Here is an 18,444-nt window from a genome sequence, read left to right on the forward strand (position 1 = left end):
CTCCATTCCATTCAATTCCATTCCACTCAACTCCTCCCCACTCCACTCCACTCAATTCCATTCCATTTCATCCCATTCCATTCCATTCCACTCCACTCCTCTCCTCACAGTTCCATGCAATCCCATTCCACTCCTTTCCCTTTTTATCCACTCCACTCCATTCCATTCCATCCCATTCCATTCCACTCAATTCCACTCTCTCCACTCCACTCCATCCATTACAATCCACTCCAATCCACCCCGCTCCACTCCATTCCAATCCATTTCACTCCATTCCTTTCCATTCCCTTCTTTCAAGAAGTTCTCACTATGTCACCCAGCCTGAAGTGCAGTGGCACAATCTCAGCTCACTTTTCATTTCACAATACCATTCCATTCCATTCCATTCCACTCCATTTCATTCCACTACACTCCATTCCATTCCATTCCATTCCATTCCATTCCATTCCATTCCATTCCACTCCATTCCATTCCATTCCACTCTATTCCACTCCACTCCATTCCACTCCACTCCACTCCTCTGCCCTCCACTCCACTCCGTTCTATTCCATTCCATTCCAATCCATTCCATTCCACCCCATTCCTTTCCATTCCTTTCTTTCGACAGGAGCTCACTCTGTAACCCAGGCTGGAGTGCACTGGCACAATCTCAGCTCACATTTCATGTCACCATTCCATTTGATTCCACTCCAATCCATTGCATTCCTTACCATTCCATTCCACTCCACTCCACTGCAATACACTACATTCTATTTAATTCAATTCCACTCCACTCTACTCCACTCCTCTCCAGTCCTCTCCAGTCCACTCCATCCCATGCCATCCCATTCCTTTCCACTCCATTCCACTCCACTCCACTCCAATTTACTCCAATGCACTGCACTCTCTTCCATTCCATTCTACCCCATTTATTACACTCCATTCCACTGCACTCCACTCCATTCCACTCCTTTCCGTTACATTTCTTTCTTTTGACAGGATAGAACTATGTCACCCAGACTGGAATGCAGTGACACTATCTCAGCTCACATTTCATTCCACCATTGTATTCCATTCCATTCATTTTCATTCCATTCCATTCCATTCCTTTCAATTCAACTCCATGCCAGTCCACTCAATTGAGTCCAATCCATTCCACTCCTCTCCACTCCATCCATTCCATCCCATTCCATTCCACTCCAGTCCACTGTTCTCTACTCCATTCCATTCCATTCCTTTCTTTCGACAAGATATCAATCTGTGACCCAGGCTGTGGTGCAGTGGAACAATCTCAGCTCAGATTTCGTTTCACCCTTGCATTCCATTCCATTCCATTCCATTCCATTCCATTCCATTCCATTCCAACCATTCCATTCCAATGCATTCAACTTCATTGCATTCCACTCCATTCAATTCAACTGCACTCCACTCCACTCTATTCCAGTCCACTCCATTACACACCACTCCACTCCATTCCATTCCATCCCATTTCATTCCACTCCACTCCCCTCCACTCCACTCCATTCCATTGTATTCCCCTCCAGTCCAGTCCACTGCACTACACGCCTCTCCACTCCACTCCATTCCATTCCTTTCCACTCCAGTCCACTCCACTGCACTTCACACCACTTCACTCCACTCTATTCCACTCCACTCCTTTCGACTGCACTCCACACCACTCCACTCCAGTCTGTTCCTTTCCATTCCACTCCAGTCAGCTGCATTCAATCCACTCCATTTCGCTGCATTCCATCCACTCCCCTCCACTCCAATCCATTCCATTCCACACCACTCCACTTGACTCCATCCCACTCCATTACACTCCATTCCGTTCCATCCCATTAAATTCCACTTCACTCCAATCCAGTCCACTCCATTCCACTCCATTCCATTTCACTCAAGTCCACTCCACTCCACTCCACTCCACACAACTCCATTCCACTTCACTCCATTCCACTCCACTCCATTCCACTCCACTCCATTCCACTCCACTCCAATCCACTCCACTCCATTCCATTCCATTCCATTCCATTCCATTACACTCCATTCCATTCCATGCCACTCCATTTCGCTCCACTCCATTCCACTCCACTCCTCTCCAGTCTACGCCACTCCATTCCACCGCACTCCTTTGAACTCCGTTCCACTCTACTCCTCTCCACTCTGCTCCATTAGTTTCCATTACATTCTGTTCAATTCCACTGCATTCCACCACACTCCACTCCACTCCACTCCCTTCCACTCTACTCCACTCCACTCCACTACTCTCCATTCCATTCCATTCCATTCGATTCCATTCCATTCCATTCCATTCTTGTCCACTCCACTCCACTCCAATCTACTAAAGTCTATTCTGTACGATTCGATTACATTCCATTACGTTCCACTCCATTCCACTCCACTCCGTTCCACTTCATTCCATTTCATTCCTCACCATTCCACTCCATTCCTTTGTTTTCACAGGTTCTCACTCTGTCAACCAGGCTGTAGTGCAGTGGCACAATCTTCATTTCACCTTTCCATTCCATTGCATTCAATTCCATTGCATTGCATTCCATTCCATTCCATTCCATTCCATTCCATTCCATTCCACTTCACTCCATTGCACTTAATTCCATTCAGTTGCCTTCCATTCCACTACATTCGACTCCACTCCTCTCCCCTCCATTTTATTCCATCCCATTCCACTCCACTCCATTCCACTCAAATCCATTCCATTCCACTCCACTCCACTCCATTCCATTCCAAATTCCAGTCGACTCCACTGCACTCCACTCCTTTCCACTCCACTCCACTCCTTTAATATCCACTCCATTCCACTCCATTGCACTCCACTCCATTCCAGTGCAGTCTACTCCATTACATTCCATTCTGTTCCATTACTCTCCATTCCACTCCACTCCATTCCATTCCATCTCATTCCATTCCACTCACTTCCACTCCAATCCATTCCAATCCACTCTACTCCAATCTACTCCACTCCACTTCACACCACAATATTCCACTCCATTCCACTCCACTCCACTCCGTTACATTCCTTTCCATTACATTACTCTCCATTCCACTCCACGCCACTCCACTCTACACCACTCCACTCCACTTCATTCTATTCCATTCCACTGCACTCCACTCCATTCAATCCACTCCATCCCATTCCATTCCTCATTTTCTGCAGGATCTCATTTTGTCACCCAGGCTGGAGTGTAGTGGTACAATCTCAGCTCACATTTCAGGTCACCATTCCATTCCATTCCATTTCATTCCATTCCATTCCATTCCATTCCATTCCATTCCATTCCATTCTTTTCTTTCCATTCCATTTCTTTCCTTCGACATGATTTCACTCTGTCACCCAGGCTGGAGTGCAGTGGCAGAATCTCTGGTCACATTTCATTTCACCATTGCATTCCTTTCAATTCCATTCCATTGCACTCCTCTACACTGCACTCCACTTCCCTCCACTCCACTCAGTTCCAATCCATTCCATTCCATTCCACACCATTCCACTCCACTCCACTCCTCTCCACTTCACTCCATTCCATTCCATTCCATTCGATTCCACTCTATTCCAATCCATTCAACTCAAATCCACTCCATTCCAATCCACTCCATTCCATTCCATTCCATTCCACTCCACTCCACTCCTCTCCACTCCACTCCATTTCATTCCTTCCCATTTGATCCACTCCATTCCACTCTACTGAACTCCACTCCATTCCATTCCACTCCATTGCATTCCATTCCATTCCACTCCTTTCCTTTCCTTTCCTTTCTTTCGACAGGATCTCCCTCTGTCACCCACGCTGGAGTGCACTGACAAAATCTCAGCTCACATTACATTTCACCTTTCCTTTTCATGGCATTCCATTCCAGTCCATTGCATTCCATTCCTTTCAATTCCATTCCATTCCATTCCATTCCATCCCGTTCCTTTTCAATCCACACCACTCAACTCAACTCCACTCTTCTCCATTCCATAGAGTTTCATTCCATTCCACTCCATTCCACTCCACTCCTCTCCACTCCACTCCATCCATTGCATCCCATTCCATTCCACTCCATTCCAGTCCACTCCCGTGTAGTCTACTCCACTCCACTCCATTCCACTCCATCCCACTCCATTCTAGTCTACTCCACTCCAATCCATTCTACTCCTCTCCAATCCACTCCACTGCATTTTACTCCATTACATTACATTCCACTCCGTTCGACTCCACTCCACTCTGCTCCACTCCATTCCATTTAACTCTACTCAACACAAGTCCACTCCACTCCTTTCCACTCCAGTTCATTCCACTCAACTCCACTGCAACCCACAGCACTCCGTTCAATTCCATCCCATTCCATTCCGTTCCATTCTAATCCATTCTACTACACTGCACCCCACTCCACTTTTCTCCATTCCATTTCATCCTATTCTATTCAACTCCACTCCTCTGCACTCTAATCCACTCCACTACATTCCATTCCATTCCATCCCATCCCATTCCATTCCATTCCATTCCATTCCATTCCATTCCATTCCATTCCATCCATTCCATTCCATTCCTTTCTTTCGACAGGATCTCACTCTGTCACAAATGCTGGAATGCAGCGGCACAATCTCAGCTCACATGTCATTTCACCATTCCATTCAATTGCATTCCTTTCCATTGCACTCCATTCCAATTCACTCCACTCTACTCTATTCCACTGCATTGCATTCCATTCCATTCTACTCCATTCCAATCCATGCCAGTGCACTTCACTAGTGCACTCCACTAGTACCTGCCAGTGCACTCCACTAGTCTCCTCTCCACTCCATTCCACTCCACTCCATCCTATTCCATTCCACGCCATCCCTCTTCACTCCTCTTCACTCCACTCCAGTGCATTCAATTCCATTCCATTCCACTTCATTCCTTCCCATTCCTTTCTTTCGACAGGATCTCACTCCACAACGTAAGTTGGAGTGCACTGGCACATTCTAAGATCACATTGCATTTCACCATTCCATTCTACTCCACTCCATTCCACTCCATTCCATTTCATTGCACTCCTTTTCACTGTACTCCACTGAAATCCACTCCACTGCACTGCAGTCAATTCCATTCCATTCAACACCATTCCACTCCACTCCACTCCGTCCCACTCCATCCCATTCCATTCAACTCCATTCCACTCCACTCCACTCCACTCCGTTTCTTCCATCCCATACCATTCCACTCCACTCCACTCCACTCCTCTCCACTCCACTCCACCCTATTCCATTCCATTCCATTCCATTCCATTCCATTCCATTCCATTCCATTCCATTCCATTCCATTCCACTCCATTAAACTCCACTCCACTCCACTAGACTCCTCTCCGCTCTGCTCCTTTCCATTCCATTCCTTTCCACTCTATCCCACTCATTTCCTTCGAAGGTATCTCAGTCTGTCACCCAGGATGAAGTGCAGTGGCACAATCGCAGCTCATATTTCATCTCACCTTTCCATTCCATTGCATTCCATTCCTTTCCATTCCGTTGCATTCCATTCCATTCAGTTCCATTTCTTGCCATCACATTGCATTCCATTCCATTCAAATGCATTGATTCTATTCCAATGCAATCAACTCCACTCCACTCCATTCCATTCCACTCCATTGAACTCCAGTCCCCTCCACTCCATATCATTCCATTCCATTGCATTCCACTCCATTCCACTCAACTGCTCTACTCTCCATTCCACTCCATTCCATTCCATGTCATTCCATTCCATTCCAGTCCACTCCATTCAACTCCACTCCACTCCAATGCACTCCACTCCACTCCGCAGAATTCAATCCCATTCCATCCCATTCCATTCCACCCCACTCCACTCCACTCCACTCCACTATATTCCATTCCATTCCATTCCATTCCATTCCATTCCATTCCATTCCATTCCATTCCATTCCATTCCATTCCATTCCATTCCATTCCACTCCATTCCACTCCATTCCATTCCATTCCATTCCATTCCATTCCATTCCATTCCATTCCATTCCATTCCACTCCATTCCACTCCATTCCATTCCACTCCATCCCATTCCATTGCATTCCATCCATTCCATTCCATTCCATTCCTCACCTTTCCATTTCATTCCTTTCATTCTATAGGATCTCTCTCTGTCCCCTGGCTGGAGTGCCATTGCCCAAACTCAGCTCACATTACTTTTCACCATTCCATTTCATTCCCTTACACTCCACTCCACTCCATTCCACTCCAATTCACTCAACTCTACTCCACTCCAATCCACTCCATACCATTCCGCTCCTTTGCACTCCACTCCACTCGTCTCCACTCCGTTCCATTCCATCCCATTTCATTCCACTCCATTCCACTCCACTCTTTTCCAATCCAATCAACTCCATTCCATTCCATTCCATTCCATTCCATTCCATTCCATTCCAATCCATTCCATTTCATTCCACGCCACTCCACTCCTTCCCATTCCATTGCATTCCACTTGATTCCGCTCCACTCCACTCAACCCCAGTCTAATCCATCCCATTCCTTTCCACTCCATTCCACAACACTATACTCCACTCCACTCCTCCATTCCATTTCATTCCATTAAACACCATTGCACTCCACTCCACTAAACTCCACTCCATTCAATTCCATTTCTTTCTTGCGACAGGTTCTCACTCTGTACCCCAGGCAGTAGTGCAGTGGCACAATCTCAGCTCACATTTCATTTCACCGTTCCATTCCATTGCATTCCATTCCATTCCATCCCATTCCATTCCATCCCATTCCGTTTCACTCCACTCCACGCCACTCCACTCCACGTCACTCCACTCCACTCCAATCCATACAGTTCCATTCCATTCTACTCCATTCCACTCCAATCCTCTCCACTCGACTCCATCCATTCCATCCTCTTCCATTCCTCTCCATTCCAGTCCACTCCAGTGCAGTCCACTCCACTCCTCTCCACTCCATTTCACTCCATCCAACTCCATCCACTCCTCTCCACTCCATCCCACTCCGTTCCACTCCACTCCATTCCACTCCATCCCACTCTGTTTTAATCCACTCTATTCCACTCCATTTTACTCCATTCCATTCCATTCCATTTCATTCCACTCCACTCCACTCCATTCCATTCCTTTCAAATCCACTTGACACAATTCCACTCAACTCTACTCCTTTCCACTCCAGTCTATTCCACGCCTCTCCACTCCAACCCTCACCACTCCATTCCAATCCGTACCATTCCATTCCACTCCATTCCAATCCATTCCACTCCTCTGAACTCTACTCCATTCCATTTCATCCCATTCTATTCGACTGCAATCCACTCCACTCCACTCCATTCCATTCCACTTCCTTCCATTCCATTCCATTCCTTTCTTTCGACAGGATCTCACACTGTTACAAATGCTGGAGTGCAGTGTCACAATCTCAGCTCACATTTCATTTCACCATTCATTCCCGTTCCATTCCATTGTACTCCATTCCATTCCACTCCACTCCACTCCACTCCATTCCATTCCATTCCATTCCATTCCATTCCATTCCATTCCATTCCATTCCATTCCAATCCAATCCATTCCATTCCATTCCATTGTATTCAATTCCATTCCAGTCTACTCCATTCCACTCCATTCAATTCCACAGCACTCCATTACTCTCCACTCCACTACATTCCATTCCAATCCATCCCATTCGATTGCCCTCCATCCCTCTCCACTCCTCTCCACTCCACTCCACTCCACTGCAGTCCATTCCATTCCATTCAATTCTACTCCATTTCTATCCATTCCTTTCTTTTGACAGGTTCTCACTCCATCACTCAGGCTGAAGTGCACTGGCACAATCTAAGGTCAGATTGCATTTCACCATTCCATTCAATTCAACTCCATTTCATTCCATTCCATTCCATTCCATTCCATTCCATTCCATTCCATTCCATTCCATTCCATTCCGTTCCATTCCATTACGTTACATTCCACTAGACTCCACTCCACTCCATTCCACTCCATTCCATTTCACTCCACTCCATTCCACTCTACTCCACTGAAATCAACTCCACTCCACTGCACTCCACTCCACTCTTCTCCAGTGAATTCCACTCAATACAATACCGTTCCATTCAATTCCATTCCACTCCACTCCACTCCACTCCATTTCATTCCATCCCATACCATTCCACTAGACTCCACTCCACTCCCCTCCACTCCATGCTGTGTCATTCCATTCCATTACGCTCCATTAAACTCCACTCCAGTCCACTAGACTCCACTCCACTCTACTCCTTTCCATTCCATTCCTTTCCAGTCTATTCCTCTCCATTCATTTCTTTTGACAGGATCTCACTCTGTCAACCAGGATGGAGTACTGTGGTACAATGTCAGCTCATATTTCATCTCATCATTCCATTCCATTGCATTCCATTCCTTTCTATTCCGTTGCATTCTATTCCATTCCATTCCATTTCATGCCATTAAATTTCATTCCATTCCATTCCACTGCAATCAACTCCACTCCACTCCATTCCTTTCCATTCCATTCCCTTCCATTATATTCCATTCCATTCCGTTCCATTCCGTTCCATTCCTTTCCACTCCATTGGACTCCAGCCCACTCGACTCCATACCATTCCATCCCATTGCATTCCACCGCATTCCACTCCACTCCACTCCACTCCATTCCATGTAATCCTATTCCATTCCACCCCATTCCACAACACTCCACTCCAGTCGACTCCACTCCAGCCCTGTCCACTCCATTCCATTCTACACCATTCCATTCCATTCCATTCCATTCCATTCCATTCCACCCCTTTCCTTACCATTCCTTTCTTTTCAGAGGATCTCACTCTGTCACCCAGTATGGAGTGCAGTTGCATAATCCCAGCTCACATTTCATTTCACCATTCCATTCCAGTTCATTTCATTCCATTCCATCCCATGCCATTCCATTCCATTTCAGTCCACTACATTCCACTCCACTCCACTGCACTGCCCTCCACTCCACTCCACAACATTCCATCCCATTCCATCCCATTCCATTCCACCCCACTTCACTCCACTCCACTCCAATGCATTCCATTCCATTCCATTCCATTCCATTCCATTCCATTCCATTCTATTCCATTCCATTCCATTCCTCACCATTCCATTCCATTCCATTCCTTTCATTCGATAGGATCTCAGTGTATCACCCAGGCTGGAGTCAAGTTGCACAAACTCAGCTCATATTACTTTTTACCATTCCATTCCATTCCCTTACTCTCCACTCCACTCCACTCAATTTCACTCCAATTGACTCAACTCTACTCTAATACACTCCACTCCATACCATTCACTCCATTCCACTCCACTCCTCTCCACTCCATTCCTTTCCAACACATTCCATTTCACTCCATTCCACTCCACTCTACTCCCTTCCACTCCAATCCACTCCATTCCATTCCATTACTTTCCAGTCCATTCCATTCCATTCTTTTCTTTAGACAAAATCTCACTCTGTCACCCAAGCTGGACAGCATTGGCACAATCTCAGCTAACATCTCATTTCACCATTCCTTTCCTTTCCATTCCATTCCAATCCATTCCATTTCATTCGACTCCCCTCCACTTCACTCCTCTCCATTCCATTGTTTTCTACTCGATTCCGCTCCACTCCACTCCACTGCAATCCATCCCATTCCTTTAGACTCCATTCCACTCCACTCAACTCCACTCCACTCCACTCCATTCCACTCTATTCTATTCCATTCCATTTCATTCCATTAAACTCCACTCCACTCCACTCCATTCCCCTCCACTCCACTCCATTCCGTTCCATTTCTTTCTTGCGACAGGATCTGACTCTGTCACCCAGACTGGAGTGCAGTGGCACAATCTCAGCTCACATTTCATTTCATTGTTCCATTCCATTGAATTCCATTCCATTCCATCCCATCCCATTCCGTTTCATTTCACTCCACTCCACGCCACTCCACTCCTCTCCATTCCATACAGTTCTATTCCATTGTACTCCATTCCCCTCCACTGCTCTCCTTTCCACTCCATCCATTCCATCCCCTTCCATTCCACTCCATTCCCGTCCACTCCAGTGCAGTCCACTCCATTCCACTCCATCCCACTCCAATCCACTCCACTCCACCCCATTCCACTCCACCCCATTCCAGTCCCCTCAACTCCACTCCATTCCATTTTAATCCATTATATTCTATTGCACTCCATTCCACTCCACTCCACTGCACTCCATTCCATTTCATTCCTTTCAACTCCATTTGACCAACTCCACTCCACTCCACTCCTTTCCACTCCAGTCCATTCCACTCCACTCCACTCCAACCGACACCACTCCATTCAATTCCATCTGATTCCATTCCTCTGCATTCCAATCCATTCCACTCCACTCCACTCTACTCCATTCCATTTCTTCCCATTCTATTCATCTGCACTCCACTCCACTCCTCTCCACTACATTCCATTCCATTCCATTCCATTCCATTCCATTCCATTCCATTCCATTCCAATCCATTCCATTCCATTCCTTTCTTTCAACAGGATCTCACTTTGTCACAAACGCTAGAGTGCAGTGGCACAATCTCAGCTCACATGGCATTTCACCATTCATTTCCATTCCATTCCATTGCATTCCATTTCATTTTACTCCATTCCACTCCATTCCACTGCAGTCCACTCCATTCCATTCCATTCCAATCAATTCCATTCCACTACATTCCATGCCACAGCACTCCACTACTCTTTTCTCCACTCCATTCCATTCCAATCCGTTCCATTTGATTGCACTCCATCCCTCTCGACTCCACTCCACTCCATTCCATTCCATTCCATTCCATTCCATTCCTTTCCTTTCTTTCGACATGATCTCACTCCATCACCCAAGCTAGAGTGTACTGGCACAATCTAAGCTCACATTGCATTTCATCATTCCATTCCATTCCATTTCTTTCCATTCCACTACACTGCACTCCACTCCATTCCACTCCATTCCATTTCATTCCACTCCATTCCACTCCACTCCTCTCAACTCCAATCCACTCCACTGCTGTAAATTCCATTCCATTCGACACCATTCCACTCTACTCCTCTCCATCTCATTCCATCCCATTCCATTCAACTCCATTCCATTCCACTCCACTCCATTTCATTCCATCCCATACCATTCAACTCCACTACACTCCAATCCACTCCCCTCCACTCCACCCTATTCCATTCCATTCCATTCCACTCCATTATACTCCACTCCACTACACTAGACTCTACACCACTCTGTTCCGTTCCATTCCTTTCCTTTCTACTCCATTACACTCCATTCTTTCTTTTGACAGGATCACACTCTGTCACCTAGTATAGAGTTTAGTGGCACAATCTCAGCTCACATTTCTTCTCACCATTCCATTCCTTTGCATTCCATTCCTTTCCGTTCCATTGCATTCCATTTCATTTCATTCCATTCCATTCCAATGCATTCCATTCCATTCCATTCCACTGCACTCATCTCCACTCCACTCCCTTCCATTCCAATCCATTTCATTCCGTTCCACTCCATTCCACTCCAGTCCACTCCACTCCATTCCATTCCACATTGATCCATTCCCCTCCATTCTACTCCACTCCACTCCAATCCTTTCGACTCCACTCCAGCCAAGTCTACTCCATTGCATTCCATAACATTCCATTCCATTCCATTCCATTCCATTCCATTCCATTCCATTCCATTCCACTCCATTCCATTCCATTCCATTCCACTTCATTCATTTCCATTCATTTCTTGTAGCAGGATCTTTCTCTGTCACCCAGTCTTGAGTGAAGTGGCACAAACTGAGCTCACATTTCGTTTCACCATTCCATTGCATTTCATTACATTCTATTCCTTTCCTTTACATTCCATTCCACTCCACTGCACTCCACACCGCTCCACTCCACTTCACTCCATCTCCTTCCATCTCATTCTATTCCACTCATTCCACTCCAATCTACTCCACTCCTCTCCACTCTATTCCATTCCATTCCATTCCTCCACATTCCGTTCCATTCGTTTCATTCAACAGGATCTCACTTTGTCACCCAGGCTGTAGGGCATTGGCAAAATCTCAGCTCACATTACTTTTCAAAATTCCTTTCCTTTCCCTTACAATCCACTGCACTCCTCTCTTTTCACCTCCAGTTGACTCAACTCTACTGCACTGCACTCCACTCTATACCAGTCCAATCCATTCCACTCCACTCTATTCTGCTTCACTCTTCTCCCCTCCAATCCAGTCCATAACATCCCATTCCATTCCACTACACTCCCCTCCATTCCTATCCACTCCATTCCTTTCCAGTCCATTCCACTCCAATCCATTCCATTCGTTTCTTTGACTTGATCTCACTCTGTCAGAGGCTGGAGTGCAGTGGCACAATCTCAGCACACATTTCATTTCAGCACTACATTCCATTCCGTTCCATTCCATTTTATTCAATTCAATTCCACTCCAAAACATTTCACTCCATTTCACTCCACTCCACTCCAGTCCACTCCCCTCCCCTCCACTCCAATCCATTCCATTCAATCCCATTCCATTAAACTCCACTCCATTCCATTCCACCCCACTCCACTCCACTCCATTCCTTTCCATTCCATTCCACTCCACTCCACTCCATGCAAATGCACTCCACTCCACTCCATTCCATTCCATTCCATTCCATTCCACTCCCTTCCCCTCCACTCCATTCCATTCCACTCCATTTCACTGCACTCCACTCCACTCCATCCCCTTCCATCCTGTTCCTTTCCATTCCCTTCCATGCCACTCTACTCCACGCCACACCACTCCATTCCACTAAACTCCAGTCCACTCTATTCCATTCCATAACATTCCATTCAATTACACTCCATTCCACTCCACTACCCTCCACTGCTCTAAATTCCACTCCACCACACTCCACTACACTCTACTACACTCCATTCCAATCCATTCCTTTCTTTCAACAGGATCTGACTCTGTCACCCAGCCTTCAATGCAGTGGCAGAATCTCAGACAACATTTCATTTCACCATTGAATTCCATTTCATTCCATCCCATTCCAATCCATTCAACTCCCCTCCACTCCACTCCATTCCACTCCACTCCATTCCACTGCAGTCCACTCCACTCCCTTCCACGCGATTCCATTACATTCCACTCCAGTCCAGTCCACTCAACTCCACTCCACTCCACTCAATTCCACTCTACTCCATTCCTCTACACTCCGCTCCACTCCTCTCCGTTCCATTGCATTCCATTCCATTATGCTCCATTCCACTACACTCCACTCCTCTCCACTACTCTCCACAGCATGCAATTCCACTCCACTCCTCTCCACTCCATGCAACTCTGCTGCTCTCCTTTCCACTCCATTCTATTGCAATCCAGTCCACTCCACTCCATTCCATTGCACTCCATTCCATTCCACACCACTGCATTCCACTCCTCTCCATTCCAATCTACTCCTCTCTAATCGTCTCCACTCCTGTCCATTCTATTCCGTTCCATTCCTTTCCACTCCATTCCACAACACTCTATGCCACTCAACTCCTTGCCACTGCTCTTCATTCCACTCCACTGCACTTCACTCCACTCCATTCCACTCTATCCCATTCCATTGCCCACCATTCCACTCTTCTGCACTCCATTCCACTCCACTCTGCTGCACGCCACTCCATTCCATTCCATTCCACTTCTCTCCACTCCTCTCACCTCCTCTCCACTCCATTCCATTCCATGCCACTCCACTCCATTCTACTCCTTTCCTTTCAATTCCATTCCATTCCTTTCCATTCCATTCCATTCGACTCCATTCCAATCCACTCTACTCCGTTCCATTCTATCCCATTCCATTCTACTCCATTATAATCCATTCCTCTCCACTCCAGTCGACTCAATTACATTCCACACCATCCCATTCGATTCCACTCCATTCCACTCAACTCCATTCTACTCCACTCCTCTCCCCTCCTCTCCACTCCATTCCATTCCATTCCATTTCATTCCACCCCATTGCGTTCCATTCCTTTCCACTCCACTAATCTCTACTCTACTCCTTTCCATTCCATTCCTTCCCATTCCATTCCACTCCATTCCACTCCACTCTTCTCCATTGCATATCATTTCATTCCATTCTATTCTTTCTTCACGATCTCCCTTTACCACCCTGGCTGAAGTGAAGTTTCAAAATCTCAGCTCACATTTCATTTCAGCATTCCATTCCATTCGATTGCATTCCATTGCATTCCACTTCATTCCTCTCCACTCTTCTCTACAGCATCCCATTCCATCCCACTCCATTCCACTCCACTCCACTCCATGCCACTCCACTCCTTCCATTCCATTCCATTCCATTCCACTCCATTCCATTCCATTCCATTCCATTCCATTCCATTCCATTCCACTCCACTCCACTCCACTCCACTCCGTTCCATTCCATTCCGTTCCGTTTCATTCCATTCCATTCCATTCCATTCCATTCCATTCCATTCCATTCCATTCCATTCCATTCCATTCCGTTCTATTCCATACCACTCCATTCTTTTCCATTCCTTTCTTTCAAGAGTAGGTCACTCTGTCACATAGGCTGGAGTGCACTGGAACAATCTAAGGTCACATTTCACTTCACCTTTGCTTTCCATTCCATTCCTTTCCGCTCCACTCTGCTCCACTACAGTCCACTCCACTCCACTCCATTCCATTCCATTACAATCCATTGTACTCCAGTCCACTCCACTCCAATCCACTCCATCCCCTTCCATCCTGTTCCTTTCCATTCCCTTCCATGCCAATCCACTCCACTCCGCTCCACACCACTCCACGCCACTAAACTCCAGGCCAATCTATTCCATGCCCTAACATTCCATTCAATTACACTCCACTACATCCCACTCCACTCCACTCCACTCCATTCCATTCCATTTCTTTCTTTCAACAGGGTTTCACTATGTCACCCAGGCTTCAGTGCAGTGGCAGAATCTCAGATAACATTTCATTTCACCATTGCATTCCATTTCATTCAATCCCATTCCAATCCATTCAACTCCACCCAACTCCATCCATTCCACTCCAGTCCACTCCACTCCATTCCATTTCATTCCACTCTAGTCCACTCCACTCCACTCCATTCCACTATACTCCACTACACTCCATTCCACTCCTCTCCATTCCTCTCCACTCCACTCCACTCCATTCCATTCCATTCCATTCTGTTACACTCCATTCCACTACACACCACTCCTCTGCACTACTGCCCACACCAAGCATTTCCACTAAAATCCTTTCCATTACACGCAACTCACCTCCTCTCCTTTCCACTCGCATCTATTGCACTCCACTCCACTCCATTCCATTCCACTCCATTCCACACCACTGCATTCTACTCCACTGCATTCCAATCTACTCCTCTCCACTACTCTCTAATCATCTCCACTCCTCTCCATTCCATTCCATTCCATTCCATTCCATTCCATTCCATTCCATTCCATTCCATTCCTTTCCACTCCATTCCACAACACTGGGTACCACTCAACTCAATTCCACTCCTGTTCATTCGACTTCACTGCACTCCACTCCACTCCATTCCATTCTGTCCCGTTCCATTGCACACCATTCCACTCTTCTCCACTCCATTCCACTCCACTCCACTGCACGCCACTCCATTGCATTCCATTCAACTCCACTCGACTCCACTCCTCTCCACTCCATTCCAATCCATGCAACTCCATTCCATTATACTCCTTTGCTTTCCATTCCATTCCATTATACTCCTTTCCTCTCCATTCCATTCCATTCCTTTCCATTCCATTCCATTCCACTCCATTCCACTCCAGTCCACTACACTCTACTCCATTGCATTCCATTCCATTTCCATTCCACTCCATTCTCCTCCATTCCACTCCACTCCAGTCGACTCAATTCCATGCCACACCATCCCATGCTACTCCACCCCATTCCACTCCACTCCACTGCACTCCACTCCACTCCATTCTATGTCCTTATAATCCATTCCATTGCATTCCACTCCACTCCACTCCACTCCATTCCTTTCCATCCCATTCCATTCCACTCCATTCTATTCCACTCATCTCCACTCCATTCCACTCCATTCCATTCGGTTCCATCCCATTCCATACCATTCCATTCCACTCTACTCCTCTTCATTTCTTTCCGTTGCATTCTTTCTTCAGGATTTCACTTCGTCACCTAGACTGGTATGCAGTGGCACAATCTCAGCTCGCATTTCATTTCACCATTCCATTCCATTCGATTTCATTCCATTGCATTCTATTTAATTCCTCTCCACACTTCTCTTCTCGATCCTATTCCGTCCCACTCCATTCCACTCCATTCCACTCCACTCCACTTCATTCCTCTCCACTCCTTTCCATTCTATCCTATTCGATTCCATTCCATTCCATTCCGTTCCATTCCATTCCACTCCAGTCCGTTCCATTACATTCCTTTATTTTGAACGGATCTCACTCTGTCATCAAGGCTGGGGTGCAGTGGCTAAATTTCAGGTAACATTTCATTTGACAATTCCATTCCATTCCATTCTATTCCATTCCATTCCTTTCCATTCCAATCCATTCCATTCCACACCATTCCACTCCATTCCACTCCCCTCCACTCCACTCCATTCCATCCCATTCAATTCCACTCCATTCCTCACCTCTCTACTCCACTCCACTTAACTCACTCCTCTTTATTCCATTCCAAATCATTCCATTCCACTCCATTCCAATCCATTCCTGTCCTCTCCACTCCAATCCATTCCAATCCACTCCACCCCACACCACCCCATTCCACTCCATTCCATTTCATTCCATTCAGTTCCTTTCTCTCGACAAGATTTCACTTTGTCACCGAGGCTGGAGTGCAGTGACACCATTTCAGCTCACATTTCATTTCACCATTCCATTCCACTCCACTCCACTCCAATAAACTTCACTCCACTCCACTCTACACCACTCCAATCCATTACATTTCATTCCATTCCACTCCATTCCACTGCACTCCACTCCAATCTCCTCCATTCCATTCCATTCCATCCCATTCCACTCCATTCCCATTCACTCCACTCCACTCCACTTCACTCCACTCCACTCCCCTCCACTCCATCCATCCCATTCTATTCCACTGCATTCCAGTGCACTCCACTCTCCTCTCCACACCATTCCACTCAATTAAATTGCATCCCATTCCATTCCACTCAATTCCACTCCAGCCCACTCAAATCCACTCCATTCCAACCCACTAAATAATACTGCACTCCACTACACTCCACTGCACTCCACTGCACTCCACTACATTCCATTCCATTCCACTCCATTCCTCTCCAGTATACTCTATTCCATTCCATCCCATTCCATTCCACTCCACTCCATTCCACTCCACTCCACTCCAGTCCACTCCACTCCACTGCACTGAATTCTAGCTTATTCCACTCCAGGCGTCTCCAGTCCACTCCACTCCACTCCATTCCAGTCCACTCCACTCCACTCCATTCCATTCCATTCCTCTCCATTCCACTCCACTCCACTTCACTCTACTCCACTCCACTACAATCCACTCCATTCCAATCCATTCGACACTATCCCATTCGATTCCACTCCGTTACACTCCACGCCACTCCATTCCATTCCACTCCATTCTTTTCCATTCCTTTCTTTCGACAAGATTTCAGTCTGTTACATAGGCTAGAGTACATTGGAACAATCTCAGGTTACATTTCATTTCACCATTCCATTCCATTCCACTCCATTGCATTTCATTCCTCTCTACTCCACTCCATTATGCTCCTTTCCACTCAACTCCATTCCATTCCATTAGACTCCATTCTACTCCACTCCACTCCACTTCACTCCACTCCATCCCCTTCCATCCTGTTTCTTTCCATTCCATTCCACTCCTCTCCTCTCCACTCCACACCACTGCACTCAACTCCACTCCATTCCATTCCATTCCACTCTGGTCCACTCAACTCAACTCCACTCCACTGCTCTCCATTACATTCCACTCCACTCCACTCACCCCATTCCACTCCACTCCATTCCATTACACTCCATTCTGCTGCACGCCACTCCATTCCACTACTCTCCACACCACCCAATAGCACTCCACTCCTCTCCACTACATGGAACTGCACTCCACTCCTTTCCACTCCAGTCTGTTGCACTCCACTCCACTGCATTCCATTCCATCCCATTCTATTCTACTACATTCCACTCCACTAAACTCCACCACACTCCACTCCACTCCACTCCATTCCATTCCATTCCATTCCATTCCATTCCATTCCATTCCATTCCATTCCATTCCATTCCATTCCATTCCATTCCATTGCACTCCTTTCCCTTCCATTCTATTCGACTCCATTCAATTCCATTTGTTTCTTTGAAAGGATCTCACTATGTCACCCAGGCTGGATTGCTGTGGCACAATCTCAGCTCATATTTCATT

Source organism: Symphalangus syndactylus, chromosome 18 (assembly GCF_028878055.3).
Source record: "Symphalangus syndactylus isolate Jambi chromosome 18, NHGRI_mSymSyn1-v2.1_pri, whole genome shotgun sequence".
NCBI lineage: Eukaryota > Metazoa > Chordata > Mammalia > Primates > Hylobatidae > Symphalangus > Symphalangus syndactylus.